The sequence below is a fragment of the Podarcis liolepis genome (genome assembly GCF_965112155.1).
Source record: "Podarcis liolepis genome assembly, chromosome: 1".
Taxonomy (NCBI): Eukaryota; Metazoa; Chordata; class Lepidosauria; order Squamata; family Lacertidae; genus Podarcis; species Podarcis liolepis.
The window spans coordinates 60,893,181-60,906,652 of NC_139554.1; the positions used below are offsets into that span (position 1 = coordinate 60,893,181).

At 41.9% G+C, this 13,472-nt stretch overlaps 1 long non-coding RNA gene across 1 annotated transcript in view; it reads right to left on the bottom strand.

The window, feature by feature from the left end:
• The window catches only part of LOC310689184, a 107,453-nt gene that overhangs the window by 91,484 nt on the left and 2,497 nt on the right, over positions 1 to 13,472 (bottom strand). Inside the window, exon 2 of the long non-coding RNA XR_014517385.1 lies at positions 7,981 to 8,166. This is a non-coding gene — a long non-coding RNA (uncharacterized lncRNA). The remainder of the gene's footprint in view (positions 1 to 7,980; positions 8,167 to 13,472) is intronic.

The window sequence follows — 13,472 nt, forward strand, 5'->3', positions numbered from 1 at the left end:
CATAAAGCTTATGCAGTGGTTATACAATGCCCACTTTTTACTAAGCACTCATTCTGTTTGGTTTGTGAGGAGGTCATACTACAATGAGCATCCACCTTTATTTGTTTGTGCAGTTGTATGTATTTCCATCCATCTTAAACCTTTTAGTACATTTCTCCATCAATTATCTCGCCACAAAAGTATCCTTTAAAAAATATATGTGGATCTGTTGCACATTTTAAAATCCACATTAATTGCACAAACCTAAGTGTCTGCTATGCGACTGAATAGTGACGACATAGTGACAGTTTGAAGAACTTCTGAACCCATTCATTATACTGTTGTGATGGGTCGAGGGGACTGTGCATAGGGAACACCAAGGGCTAGGCTGGAATTTATTACCATTAGGTAAACATGTTGTCAGGAATGTGGGCCCCCAGGACCTGGCAGCGGAGGCAACCTCGGTAAGTGAGCAAGAGGCTGCCTCTGCAGGTGAGGGAGAAGTGTTACGTTTCAGAGCTGACAGTCCACAGCCCCTCCTTTCCAGGCCAGACACTGCTAGCTCAGATGAAGAGGGAGAGTTGGAAGGTGGCCAAGGTGAAGCCGGGCTGCAAACAGATAAGATAGGCTCAGAAACTCTGTCCACTGACAGTGGGGAAGGGCCAATCCAGGTTCTCGGTCCTCAGTTCCAGCAATGGGAAAGGCTCAAAGAAGAGTGGGAGAGGAGGGGTAGAAAGACGAGGTTCTTCCATAGTTCCTGTTGGGGGCAGGGTCAGACTAGAGGATTCAGACTAGAGCATCTATCATTGCTGACAGGGAGTGCGAAGCTCCACTCTGTTTGTTTGTTTCTGTAAATAAAACTATCTTGAACTGATGGTAGTCTTCCTACTGCTGGTCAACTGGCTCGTTGCCAGGATCATTATACATGTCCCCACTAACGGGGAGAAGAGTAGTGTTTCATTATTAAAATTGGTTAACTAAAATATGGCTTACAGCAGAAATGTCCAAATATATTAATTTGTGTGCAGTAAGTGTAACCAAACCTTTCATGATTTATGTCATCCTTTTATAGATGATATGAAGAGTAGATATACAGTGGTACCTCGAGTTAAGAACTTAATTTGTTTGGGTGGTCCGTTCTTAACCTGAAACTGTTCTTAACCTGAGGTACCACTTTAGCTCATGGGGCCTCACGCTGCCACTGCACCGCCGCTGCACAATTTCTATTCTCATCCTGAAGCAAAGTTCTTAACCTGAGGTACTTTTTCTGGGTTAGCAGAGTCTGTAACCTGAAGCGTCTGTAACCTGAGGTGTCTGTAACCTGAGGTACCACTGTAATTTGTATGTTAATTGTTATTGTTCATTTAATATGACACACACCTGTATGGGATGATACTGTAGTGATTGTTTGCTTCCCTCCACCGTTTAGGTTTTCTCCTTTTCTTTGAAACTTCTTGATAGCTTTTATTAGTAACTTTTAAAACAAATGATTTTTTTAATCTATCAATTTAAATTTATTCTTGGCAATGAGGATGCTGTCTCCACCCCCAAACAATATTACATCATAATGCAAAATAATTTGAAGAGGTATTCTGTTCAAGAAACACAGTGCAGTCAAGAGTAACCAAATCACTGTCAAGAATGTTTTAGGATTTGCAGGGGGTAGGGATGTTAAAAGAGAGATAAATCTCACACTCAGAGATTGGAGTTGTGTGCAAAGTTTTACCAAAGTTGGTTCTCATCTTCTTTTGGGTCACATATGGCTAACATGAATAGCTGAGTTGATGTTATGGATTTATTTCAAGACTTTTAATAAAGTTGTGCTGAACATCCTGTCCCCCTTTCAGTGTGGAAACATTTGGCCCCTGTGAAATCAGGTAGGATATTTAGCGACCTTGTGGGCAAGTAAATTTAAATAGGGCACGTGAATTTAAATAATGTTTATCTTTTTGGAGTGTTTACCCAGGGTTCAGTCTCCTTGGACAGTAGAGACTATGGTATCTTTATTATATATAGTTTATTTACACATATATACAACATGAGCCTATGAGAGAGGGACTTGCAACATTAACACCTCAAGAAGGTCTTGCTTCTGCCAGTCACAGCCTTGGGTTCAAGCAGAAATCAAGCATGTCTCTCCCTCTCCAGCTTCTGCTTACAGGCTGCTTGTAGCCCACCTCTCTCTCACACCTTTGCCCTTGTCCTTCTTACCATCAGCCAGGTGAAGGAGGGGTTCCACCTATTTTCCCTCTGGCACAAAGCTACTTCCTTTGTTACTTTGTTGTTGTTGTTTAGTCGTGTCCGACTCTTCGTGACCCCATGGACCAGAGCACGCCAGGCACTTCTGTCCTTCACTGCCTCCCGCAGTTTGATCAAACTCATGCTGGAAGCTTCAAGAATACCATCCAACCATCTCATCCTCTGTCGTCCCCTTCTCCTTGTGCCCTCCATCTTTCCCAACATCAGGGTCTTTTCCAGGGAGTCTTCTCTTCTCATGAGGTGGCCAAAGTATTGGAGCCTCAGCTTCACAATCTGTGCTTCCAGTGAGCACTCAGGGCTGATTTCCTTAAGAATGGATACGTTTGATCTTCTTGCGGTCCATGGGACTCTCAAGAGTCTCCTCCAGCACCATAATTCAAAAGCATCAATTCTTCAATGATCAGCCTTCTTTATGGTCCAGCTCTCACTTCCATACATCACTACTGGGAAAACCATAGCTTTTACTATACGGACCTTTGTTGGCAAGGTGATGTCTCTACTTTTTAAGATGCTGTCTAGGTTTGTCATTGCTTTTCTCCCAAGAAGCAGGCGTCTTTTAATTTCGTGACTGCTGTCACCATCTGCAGTGATCATGGAGCCCAAGAAAGTAAAATCTCTTACTGCCTCCATTTCTTCCCCTTGTATTTGCCAGGAGGTGATGGGACCAGTGGCCATGATCTTTGTTTTTTTGATGTTGAGCTTCAGACCATATTTTGCGCTCTCCCCTTTCACCCTCAATAAAAGGTTCTTTAATTCCTCCTCACTTTCTGCCATCAAGGTTGTGTCATCTGCATATCTGAGGTTGTTGATATTTCTTCTGGCAATCTTAATTCCGGCTTCGGATTCATCCAGCCCAGCCTTTCGCATGATGAATTCTGCATATACCAGTAAATTAAATAAGCAGGGAGACAATATACAGCCTTGTCGTACTCCTTTCCCAATTTTGAACCAATCAGTTGTTCCATATCCAGTTCTAACTGTAGCTTCTTGTCCCACATAGATATTTCTCAGGAGACAGATGAGGTGATCAGGCACTCCCATTTCTTGCCATTTTGCATAGTCAATGAAGCAGAAGTAGATGTCTTTCTGGAACTCTCTAGCTTTCTCCATAATCCAGCGCATGTTTGCAATTTGGTCTCTGGTTCCTCTGCCTCTTCTAAATCCAGCTTGCACTTCTGGGAGTTCTCGGTCCACATACTGCTTGAGCCTTCCTTGTAGAATTTTAAGCATAACCTTGCTAGCGTGTGAAATGAGTGAAATTGTGCGGTAGTTGGAGCATTCTTTGGCACTGCCCTTCTTTGGGATTGGGATGTAGACTGATCTTCTCCAATCCTCTGGCCACTGCTGAGTTTTCCAAACTTGCTGGCATATTGAGTGTAGCACCTTAACAGCATCATCTTTTAAAATTTTAAATAGTTCAGCTGGAATACCATCACTTCCACTGGCCTTGTTATTTGCAGTGCTTTCTAAGGCCCATTTGACTTCACTCTCCAGGATGTCTGGCTCAAGGTCAGCAACTACACTACCTGGGGTGTACGAGACATCCATATCTTTCTGGTATAATTCCTCTGTGTATTCTTGCCACCTCTTCTTGATGTCTTCTGCTTCTGTTAGGTCCTTACCACTTTTGTCCTTTATTATGGTAATCTTTGTACGAAATGTTCCTTTCATATTTCGATTTTCTTGAACAGATCTCTGGTTCTTCCCATTCTGTTGTTTTCCTCTATTTCTTTGCATTGCTCGTTTAAGAAGGCCTTCTTGTCTCTCCTTGCTATTCTTTGGAAATCTGCATTCAATTTCCTGTATCTTTCACTATCTCCCTCGCATTTTGCTTGCCTTCTCTCCCCTGCTATTTGTAAGGCCTCGTTGGACAGCCACTTTGCTTTCTTGCATTTCTTTTTCATTGGGATGGTTTTAGTTCCTGCCTCCTGTATAATGTTGTGAGCCTCCACCCATAGTTCTTCAGGCACTCTGTCCAGCAAATCTAAATCCTTAAACCTGCTCCTCACTTCCACTGTGTATTCATAAGGGATTTGGTTTAGATTGTATCTTACCGGCCCAGTGGTTTTTCCTACTTTCTTCAGTTTAAGCTTGAATTTTGCTATAAGAAGCTGATGATCTGAGCCGCAGTCAGCTCCAGGTCTTGTTTTTGCTGACTGTATAGAGCTTCTCCAACTTTGGCTGCAGAGAATATAATCAATCTGATTTCGATGTTGCCCTTCTGGTGATGTCCATGTGTTGAGTCATCTCTTGTGTTGTTGGAAAAGCGTGTTTGTGATGACCAGCTTGTTCTCTTGACAGAACTCTACTAGCCTTTGCCCTGCTTCGTTTTGATCTCCAAGGCCAAACTTGCCGGTTGTTCCTTTTATCTCTTGATACTTAGATACTTATTCCTTTGTTACTTTGGGGCCATTAATTCACCAAGAAGCTGGCCTGGCTGTTCTGACCATTGAATCCTTGCTGGATCCAGAAATTAGAAGGGGCTCAAGCATACAGCCTACCCCACCCCCAGAAAAAAACACCTCACAAAACTATACACAAGCCTGATGCTATATTTGCATCTTACAATCTGTTTCACCAGGGAGGCCTTTCTTTCATATTTGGGTCAATAACCAGGCACTATTTGGGCAGAGATTCATACCCTACTAATGAATTGTTAGGTTCAGTATATTTGTTGGCATGATACTGCCACGGTTATGAAACGTCATATACCAGAATCTAGGGAATAATATGAGATGATCTGTGGCTACATCATTTTGCTACATCAACATTTTCTTGCTTCTGGAATGTGCAAGAAATGTGAACTGTTGAATACAAGCTGGACTCAACTGCATGTAGCTATGGGTATAAGTTTTAGCCACATTTAGTGAAATTACCAGTCTTCTCTACCTGACTTTGCCATTCTGACAGATATAATTAAGTTTCCAGGAGGGAATTAAATCTTAGCTTTCAGATTTGTTTTCCAAATTGAGACATTGTCAATTAATCTTATCCCTTTTCAAGCATTATTAAAAGAGCTCACTGATACATGAGGGAGGGAGCAGCAGGGATACACACTAGTTCCACCCTTCACTGCTACTCCTGGCACTCTTCAAGCAGAGCTTTCCAAACTATGTATCGTAACTTGTTAGTGTGTCAGCTGCAGTTTGTATATGTGTCATATGAATGCTCCCTGTGCTCCTCCTGGGGCTGGAAATGGGTTAGTTTTACCTCTGGTTTGCTAGTAAAACTGAATCACTGTGTCGCAAAATGATGCATGCCTAAAAAGTGTGTCACCAATATGAAAAGTTTGGAAAGCTCTGTTGTAGAGAGTAAACTTGTGAAGCAGGGGAGACTTTGCTATTTGTGGAGGTTCCATGGGTTAAACTGGAGTTGTAAAGTGGGGGTGGGGGCGGGGTTAGAAAAGGATCACTGCTTCACACCTTCTTTCTGATGCTGCTTGCCAGAAGAACATTTGGCCTATGCACCCTCACACTGATGCTGTCCACCTAAAGAAGAGAGCAAAAATGGCCAACGTGTCCTTACACAAAGGCCCTCATCTGAAAGAGAATGATATTGGCCTCCACAGTCACCTCTTGCCAAGCATTTTCAGGGGAAAGATTCCCTTTGCACCTCAGACAAGACAAGAGATCTCTTGGCTTTCTTTCTTATGCTCTCACTCTCTGAAATGCATGTCTCATCTCCACAGAGACAGGCATCATTGTCCACTAATGCTTTTTAGGAGATGGAATGACGGCACTCTAATTCCTGCTGGCTGTCATTTGTAACCTCCCCACTCTCGCCTCACCTCAAAACACTCCTCACTGCAAGACCTCCAGCCTCTGTTCTCTTCTTCCTTTTGGAAGTGGCTTGTCTGGGTCAGGTATTCCTGTCTCTGCTCTGGCGTAAGCAGAAATGCGTTAAAGACCTGTCTTTCTTTCTAGGCTGTTCATCTTGTTTCATAGGAAGTGCTCTGTGTGATTTTTACGCTGGAAGAGGGCAAATAGAGACCTAACCTGGAACATCTGTTGTGGCAACCATTAAGGAGTAAGGCAGTATGCAGATCAGATTAGCCTCAAGACCTACTGGTCACTGGAGCTGGTAAACTCACAAAACTGATTTGTTCCAGGGTAAGCACTTACACATTGCAAAAGAAGAAGAAGAAATGCAACACAAAATACAGATTTGCAGAAAATTGCATGTGCTAATTTATTTGTATAGGTGCAAATTTAGAAATAATTGCTATCTTCAATAGAAATACAGCACCGCTTATGACAGTGTGAAGATTGTGACCAGCTGACCTGAATATCTCTGTTCAGGCTGACGTTGAGGACCAAGTTGCTGATGGACAGCTTGAAGGCTCCTGCTTTCCCCTCTTAAGATTACTTATTTTTCATCCAGGCTTGGACCGAGCAGGCCTTCAAATAGAGGATCCCTTCAAACAGAGGACTGTCAAGTTGAAAACACAGTCATGCTAATTTGTTCCCAAGGGAAAATGGTATCCTTTGCATTAGCAGAATGACTGGGATACAGCAGATGGAGTTCAGAAGAAAAAAGGATCTGATCCTACTTTACTGAGGTAACCTGAACAAGAACAATATGTTGAGTAGACATATATAAGGCTGCAGAGTCGAAAAACTCCTTCAGACTCCCCCCACCCAACTCTGCTGTTAAATCTCAACCATTTTCCCAAATGGCTGATATCCCCCACTGACTAAAACCTCCAGCTAAGTAGAGACTGCTGTCATTCAGACCAATAACAAAACCAACCCCTTAAATGGTCCCTGCTGTTGCAATTCTAATGCTTCCAATACTAAGTACAGTAAAGTACAGTAGTTTAATCCCACCCTCCCACCCAAAAGTTTTCCCAGAATGGAATGTAGCCCTCAGTCTGTAAATTTTTCCCACCCTTGAAATACAACATGATGGAAATAAAAAAATCAGCAACACAAAGTATGAGGAGCAACATTATTCAAAGAGATAGCTACAGTTTGCTCACCCAACATGTTATTAACAGATTTGATGTCTGAGTCACAGCACAAATATATCACATATATCAGGGGCTATAGTCAGTGCTGCTACTTACTCCTCTGTTAGGATCCCAGACACTGCTGACCTGTGATACTAGGGAAGTTGAAATCAATCTCACTGATTTCATCTGGTTGCCAACTGACGCAGATCCTCAGACAAGGTGTAGTGATGTGTTTGGTTCATAATGGTAGCTGGATTCATTGGGAAGTCAAATTCTGCCTCTGGTCCAGATTCCACATTGAATATCTGTAGTTTTCTGTGTTTAAGGCCACCATATTTGTGTGACACACTGCAAAATTCTAATCCACAGCTCTCAGTAATGTCACCAGTGTCCACACCTCTTGGCTGCACATCAAACTTTTGCAATTACTGTGGAATAAAATTGGCTGGAGAATTATAATAGAGCTTTAAGAATTTAAATAAAGTTAAGCAAAAATAATAAAAAACTAGAAAGGCTGATACTGCTAATTAAAAATATTTGGGCTCTTGTTGTCAAAGAACATTAAGACAAGTGAAACAGACAAAGGATAAATTATAAGATACTGTAGAATTTTTTCCTATGGAATTATACAGCCTCCTGTGTATTAACATTAGAATGAATATGAAAAGAAGCAGCATTCTCTTGTCTATGATCTCTGAATTAATGGACTCTGTTCTCCCAGCAGAATAAAGGAGACAGAATACAAAAGAAGAGAAAGAAATACAATGTAGAAGATTTCAAATATAGCTTACTGTGAATATAGCTTTGACCAGTTGTCAGAATCTGTGCTGATGCATCCAGTGTGCCCAACATTGTGAGAGAGAACAGGTAGTGCTGGATGATGCTCAGAGGAATCATATAGTAGCCCGAATGTTGATAGATTGGCGAATGAATTAGGTGGCAAAAAGTCCATGTGTGTCTGAGATGTGATTGAAGGGCTGCAAAGAAGGTGTTTGAGACAGGATTAGGGAACTAAAGTAGACAATTGATATGGCAGGCCTCCCTTTGCCGGGAGGATGAAGACAGCCTAATCTGTTTCCAGTTTTATTCCAAGCCTTTTCTATCCATTTATTATAAATGTGATATAAAATCATAACTCTCTTTAAAAACATTGTATGATATGTAAAATTAATTTTTGCCACTTTTTGCCACAGATCTGTCCCTGTATCCATAGCTATAGTTCCACAATGCATTTCTGAAGCTTTGCTGCATTCCCTGGAGTTTGGGATGTCTCTTTTTTCTCCCACCTCTCAACATTCTGTCTTAATCTGTGACTATTCATCACATATGGGTGTGACCAAGAAACCATAGGATGGTGCTATACAAATGAAGGGATGGGCTTGTTTCTCAGTTAGGGTCACCAATGGCAAGAGCAGTAGTGCCTCAAAGAAATAAAGGAGAAAGAACAGTGTACCCAGTATTTTTCCTCACAAGACTGAATACGGTGTCCTGGAAGACACTCCTGCAGTGGTGGCAAAATTTGCCCTTCACTCTTGGTTTATGGTGTTCCAGCCTTCTTGAATGTCTTTTGACAGACAAACCACACCCCCAACAGTAATACCAATTTATATCACACGTGTAAGAAAAACACTGGGGCCTAATTTGAATAGTAGAGTGCTTGTTATCTGCTGGGCGGGGCTTGTGTGTTTTGCTCCGGAATCAGCCCCTCTCCTGCCTCTCCTTGTTTTCTTGCCTCAGACTTGCCTCATGTTGTTGTATTTAGTTTCTCTCATCATGTTATTTTGTTACCCTTTTCTTCATTATTGAAGCTTAGTTCACATTTACATGAGCCACTTATTTTTCTCAAAGAAAAAGAAACTCTGCTGAAGAATGGTGGAATATCCTAAACTTGAGTCCATGAGGGGATATTCCTAGTTTGCCAGGAAGATTGATTTTGTTAGTCATCCCCCACCTCCACAACAACAAACAATGGAAATACACAAGTCTTTCTGTGTGTGCATGCAAGTGTATGATATAAATCAGTGTGTGTGGAGGGAGAGAGGGAGAGAGACAGAGAGAAAGCCACTGCCTGTATCACACTGGTAGGAAGCTGTTTCCTAGGTGCTTATATCCCATTTTTCTTTCCCAGAGTGCAATAAAGGGATCTTACATAAGAACACATCATGCAATAAGTAAAAATACAATATAAAAGTACAACAACATCAAACAACATCAAATAAAACATCAATCATGGAGGCAAACGTCAAGAGAACAATCAATTAAAAGCCTTTTGCAACAGTTGAGGCTTTGCCAGATGTCTAAAAGAATAAATTGTTCGAGCTAATGGACCTCCCTTGGAGCAATGTGCTTCATCCCTAACTGAAAATAACTGCAGGTTTGTGAGGGAGACAACTATATTCCCCCAGTCCCAAAAAAATCTCAGGAATGATGTCCAAGCAGGAAGGCAGGCAATTTGTCTCAGTATTCTTCCCTTCTTGGAAGTGCTTAGAGGCTGAGATTGGTTTGCGGTGAAAAAGGGCAGGCCCCAAGTTTAGAACAAGATACAATAGATAAAATGGTAGGATTGGTGGGGAAGAGATACTGTAGAACATTCTGCCCACCTTGATCTAGTTCAGGGATAGCCAATTTGGTGCTCTCCAGGCGCCATTAGACTCCAATTCCCACCTGTCCCAGTCAGAGTGGCCAATGATTAGAGATTATGGAAGTCCAGAAGTTGGGAGTCCAACAATGTATCTGCAATCTACAATACAACAATGTATCTGCAATCCATTCTTAGATACTTCTTCACGAGGACATTTGTATTTTTAATCTATTTAGCGATTTGAGGGGCTGTAAAGTGATTCTGTATCACAAATTGTATAATATTTGTATACTTCTCATGTGTTTTTATGTACTATGTGGGTTTTGTACAATTTGGCAACTCTCTCTTTTGTGTTTGTACACTCTGCCATAGTGACATTAGTCTACAAGTGATTGCTGAGTTTATCCTTCAAAGATCTATCACGATTTTGGAAATTATAGCATACTCTCCTAGGGGCTGAGACAGTTCCGCCACCCCCATTTTTTTTTGTTTTTTTTAAGGGACTGGGCGCTCGGAGGGTGTTCAGCTCCTCTGCCCCCTGGCTCCTCACAATGCTGCATGAAGAGGCGTGTGCAACGTCAGGATGGACCCCTTCAATCAACTTGTGAAGATGGCACCTCTGATAGCAATAATGTATAACCAGGTATGCAGATAGCATCCACTCAGTGAACACACTAGTTCACCCATCTGAATGTGGTCACGTGTGCAGAAAAATTTCGTAGCTTCTGCCCAACAGGCAGGGCTGACCCAAGATATTTTGGCTCCTGAGGTGAACCACAAAATGGCACACACACCCCAGCCAGGAAAGAAGGGGGGAGTGAAGTTTACATCAGGAACAGGGCGGGGGGGGGGGCAAATCAAGCTAACTGGGTGGTTGAAGTGGGAATCAAAGGCTGTTGTATGGGGAGGGGTGCTCTGAATTACAGAGGCCAGGAGACCCCAGAGGACAGCTCCTGCCATTTCTTCCCTAGGGGTGGAGGCAGGCCAGTAGAACGTAAGGCAGGTGGATATCAAAAGTAGGTGGAGCAAGAGCCAATGACAGACAGAGCCAATTCTAGTTTTGTTTGCATTGTCCTCCCTGCTGATTTGTACAAGTGCAACATTGAGACTAAGGAGGAGCAGGAAGATAACAGCCTATGCCACTGCCTGGATAAGTTGTAAATGAAAGGCCAAGCAAGTGGGGGCTGGCTGGGGACAGGGTGAGGCTGCTACAGCAGTGACCCATTAGCCCTAATGGACTCATCTCCACTGGCTGCATCACCAATCCTTGGACTCCATTGCTTCCTGTTTAACCAGCTCAGTCACTGAGCTACAACGTGTATGTGCATGTGATTTGCGAATATTAGCGTACACATAACCGAAATGATTCAACATTCTTGTAAGGAAGTTCAAAAGTTAATTCTAATAACATCACAAATGATTTGACTTTATTAGAGTTAACTTCTAAACTTTCTGACAATTAAGCCCCAGGACAACATTAACTTCGCAGCATCATTTGGTATTGTTACTCTTTTAATTAATATGCAGATTTCTTGCCCTGGTGGAGCGAACACATTTGTCTCACAGACAATTTGGAGGCCGGAATGAGGCACCCATCGATTTGTCCGTATTTGAGTTAAAACCTCTTTCATACCTGGAGAAATAAAGGCAGGTGTTTATATACAAGAGCTTACCCTGCTAGCAAAACACCCATCCACATACTGTCTCTAAGTACAAATGGCCAACACTATTGTGGATACATTAAGTGTATATTTAGAACTGGAGGCTTACATGTGAAAGGAAAAAATAATGTTTTCTAATCTAGTAAACATACATAATTTAAGAAGTAATTGACCAACAAGTGTTATGTGCAACCCTGCTTAATGCAATTATGCAAGTCATTTATAAAGTGAGAAGATAGCTACTGCCAGAAGAACTATAAATAGTAATTAAGAGCAGCTAAATGTTTGCCTACTTTCATATCACCTCTGGCTCATTGCTCATCAGTTCTCATAAACTGAGCAAGTTTGGATTCCCTTTGCATTAAAGAGTCTTGCTATCAAAGTCACTTCAAAGTTAATGGAATCATACTCAAAGGACAGACCACTGCAAAACAACACAGGTTATCAAGAGGTAAAGCTGTGCTGCTCCACTCCTCGCCAATTTCTATTGAGTTAAACCAAGGACAACCTCACTTCCAGCAGGTTTTGAAATTAGCTCTCCATATCTTGTACAGCTTTATTCTTAGTGCTGTTACACAAGTTCCCTTACCTGGCTTTGTGGTATTGCAGTGGACTGGGTGGGGGTGGGGGTACAATTCCCAGGAAACTACAAACAGCATCCTTCCTTCCTTCCCTTAGAGGTCACAGGGAACCAGGGAGAGGGCCTTCTCAGTTGTCGCACCACCCCCTTCTTACGTATTTCTTATTTATCCCATAAAATTTATACATGTGCATTTTTTAGCACTGTGATCTCGCACTTTTTTATGAGCCGTGTAGTTGACTAAAAAGAGCAGTTGCAGGGTATGTAACATGCACAGATACACACACAAGACACTGTACACATTATACACACAAGACATGATACACAGGATTATCTCTATGCAGGTAAAAAAGAGAAGATGTCTGATGCAGCACTTATTGGCTAGTTTCCCCCTTGCTGTGACTTTGTTTTGCATTCTTTCGTTTGAATAATGGCTGCATTTGTGCAATAATTATACTGAAGCTTAACCTTGCTGCTCCAATTGACTCGTATGCAGATATGACACAAGCGATATAAGGATCTGCTGAGTAAGTTTTGTTGTCTTGAGACCTCAATTCAGAAACCTAATCTGTGAGGCACACACTGCATCCTGGTATTTGGGTATGGTATTCTACAGTACACTGGTACTTCAGGTTAAGAACTTAATTCGCTCTGGAGGTCTGTTCTTAACCTGAAACTGTTCTTAACCTGAGGTACCACTTTAGCTAATGGAGCCTCCCGCTGCCGCCGCGCTACCACCACGCGATTTCTGTTCTCATCCTGAAGCAAAGTTCTTAACCCGAGGTACTATTTCTGGCTTAGCAGAGTCTGTAACCTGAAGCGTCTGTAACCTGAAGCGTCTGTAACCCAAGGTACCACTGTATATGCATATACATAAGGATTCATTACTTGCAGTAGGATGCAATAGGATATTAAGACTGATTTCTCCTTTTTTAAAAACAAAAATTTCATCGGTGTATACATTGCTGGTACATTTATTCCAAGAATTTACACTTAACACCATGAATCGTATGAAAACGAACAGGTTTTGATGTATAGGGTTGCTATTGTTTCCTGGGGCACGCCATCTGATATTTTCATTAGCTAAGAACATGCATGCATAATCCACACACAGTTATGAATGCTTTCTAAGCAGGTTGCCATATGTAAAACTCCCAGCTCAGGCCAAGAAAATTTGCATATTATGCAAATTAATTGTGTTAATTTGGTGAATAAGATGCACTCTGTGTAATTTTAGCAACTTATAGCTAACTAGTTGCTAAATAGACCAGAGAAAATGAGGGAAAGGAGAGTGGTATTCTTAACCATTTTGCTTCCTACTCTAATGTTTCCCGGCTTATGCCCAGCTTCTATACTCTGTGAACAACCAACACGGAGTGTCTGGCACTGCCTGGTAATTTTTAGAAACACACAAAAAGTGTGATTTTTAAATGGATAGTGCAATTTGTGAGTTGGGACCTG